A 2,719-nucleotide genomic window follows, 5' to 3' on the forward strand; every position below is an offset into this window, starting at 1 on the left:
TTCCGGAAAATGTTTCTCTTTCTTTGCAGCTGGTAATGAAATCCTGGAATACCATGGTGACAAGTCCCTCATAGCTTAAAGGACCCAAGAATGTGGTGTGGCAATTTGCTTTCTTGAAATTCATTTTAGGATATATCCATTTTACCAGAGTTTTTCCTATGCAGGTTGTTCCCCAGTCAAATATTCCTAGAATGCAGTATATGAGGGTGCTAATATTTTAAGTTAAGGGAATAGTTTTAAGTACAAACAATCCCTGAAGATGATGGGTTTGTGCCTGCATCTTACAAAAAGGTGGTACATTAAGTGTTGGTTCCAAACTTATTTTCATTCTAAGAAATTAAATTAGTATTGTGAAGTTCCTCATTCAGGATACCCTTCCAGACATCTATAGGATTTATTTTTGTTTTCTATACAATAAGAAACTGAAGTCTATGGAAGAATAATGAAGGTTTTATTTAGAAGGAGGATAGACTTTGTTTTATTCAGTAAACAGCTTTCTTCCTTTGTATATTCTTGTAAAGAACTTAAAGGAAATGTTGAAAATAGCACAAGCAAATTGAAATGGTAGAGCACTATAGCAGCAGCATATTTAAGGTACAATATGGATGAAGTAATGCATACAAGAAATTCTGATTTCAAGGGTGGGAGAAAAGCTTGTGTCCAGTGAGGTAGCAGTGGGAGATTTTTGTTTATTTTTGGGGTGCTTTGGGTAGAAACAGAGAAGAAAGATTATTTCCTAAAGAAATAAAAAAAGCAGAAAATTTAATTTTCCAGTATACTTATCTTGAATCATCAAAGCCTTTCATTGAAACACAGCTTCTCTTACTGTCCGAATCTGTATTTTCCTAGTTTATGTTATCCCAGTGGTTTTCTAGATTAAGTTCTCATTTATCTTCCTGATTTTTGAAAAATAGCACAGTAGATATAATTCTATTAGTCTCCTTCTTTCATCTTCAGGGATTTCTTTAAAAATCAGTGCAATTGAGAAATGTCTCTATTAATAGGGTACATTTGGATACAGTGTTGTAAGTGTCTAACACATTCCTAATCTCATCTCTTTGTTTAATGCTCACCAAGCCTTTCTTGCTATTCCATTTAAGAGCTCCTGATATTTTTAGTTTCAAAAGAATTCTATTTCCATCAGCCTTTTGGTTAGCTTGAACTGGTCTGCTGTAATTATTGCTAACAGATCTGTGATCCTGAGAAGACAGGATCTGCTCCATAGTCTAGTCACTGGAGAGGAATGAAATGGTAATTAAAAAAAGCATCTTGTGGACATCAACAAGTTCTGGTTTAGGCTGCAAGTCCTGATGCATATGGAAAGCATAGGGAGAGATGGAATGCAGTTGTTCATGTTCAGGAATCTACACAGAATCATTCAGGCTGGAAAAGACCTTTAAGACCATCAGACCTGACCATTACCCCAGCAGTGCCAAGTCCACCAATTCACCAGCTTTAGCCTTTTTTCCTGGAATCCTCTTCCCCAGTGCATCAGAAATCAAGGCAGAATTTCTTTATCTCAAGTTAATGACAAACTTCTCCCCACACAACTCCTATTGCAGTACAGAAGGTATTTCCCTCAGCAGCTGGGTAGCAGGTGTGTTTGGCTGGAGTTGTGAGTGGCTGGACAAGCCCATGGCAGGCAGCAGGAAGTGTTCTCAGAAAACACAGTGTGAAGAGTGCAATAAAGTCATGAACACATTATGCAATAAGCACTGATGAGTGTCACTCCCATTCCATTCCTAAACACTTGAGCTATCTGTTCAAACATTCCAACTCCTCAGGCTCCTTCCCAGTGCTTTGCCTGTGTGCTGGGCCTCACTTGTGTGCTTTATCCCAAGTTCCTCCATGCTTTAATGGTTCTCTGTGCCCTGAGCCTGTAGTTCAGGAATAGTTACTGGGAGGCTGCTGAAAAGTTCAGGAATAGCATTTTTAGTTATGTTTTAATAAGTGTTTAACCCAATATCTTGAAACTATCCAGATTTGGACGTGTTGTGTTATGTTCCCATGGGAACTAGGGAAATACTTGTTTAAACTTCCTTATTCTTACTAGCATGCTCATCCCAGAGCTACCAGACTTCAGAATTGAGGTATATCCACAGCAAAATGTATTCTTGTTAGAAGAAAATATCCCATGATCCTGGATTTGGTTACTGACAGTCATGATAACATTAAAGAGGAAAAATGTGTATACAATATTTCTGAGATTTAGAGTTAGTACTGTGAGTAGAGTTTCTGGGATTTAGAGTTAGTACTGAGATCACAGCTGAAGCAAATGGTAGTTAATAGAAATTTTATGGTACTTTGGCCAGAAAATGTGTCTGTGATTTACCATTTCAAATATACCCATGACACAGATTGAAAGATTTGTCTGATTTAAATGAATGTTGTTCATGGGGAAAGTCCTGATGCCAAAGTGTGTCCTGCTTTTTGAGCTGAGTATTGCCTGCCCTCAATGTGGACTTGCTGTCTCCATGGCAGTGTGGTACCATGGCCTGGCCCTGAGTGCTCCAGTGCTGCTGCTGCTGCTGCTTTGGTGAGTTTGACAAGGCTTCAGAATTTGTCTCCCTTTAATGTCTCTGCCTAGCTGGTGCCTTTCTGCCTTATTTAAATGGTAATTTTCACTTCATAATATATTTCTGCTACCAGCAAAGTAAAACTTTGAGTAACTCCCCCAATTTTGGGATACCTTATTTTTTTATAGATGGTGAATTTGCTA

Source organism: Agelaius tricolor, unplaced genomic scaffold (assembly GCF_023055355.1).
Source record: "Agelaius tricolor isolate 1412-34295 unplaced genomic scaffold, bAgeTri1.0.p SCAF_22, whole genome shotgun sequence".
NCBI classification, from domain to species: Eukaryota; Metazoa; Chordata; class Aves; order Passeriformes; family Icteridae; genus Agelaius; species Agelaius tricolor.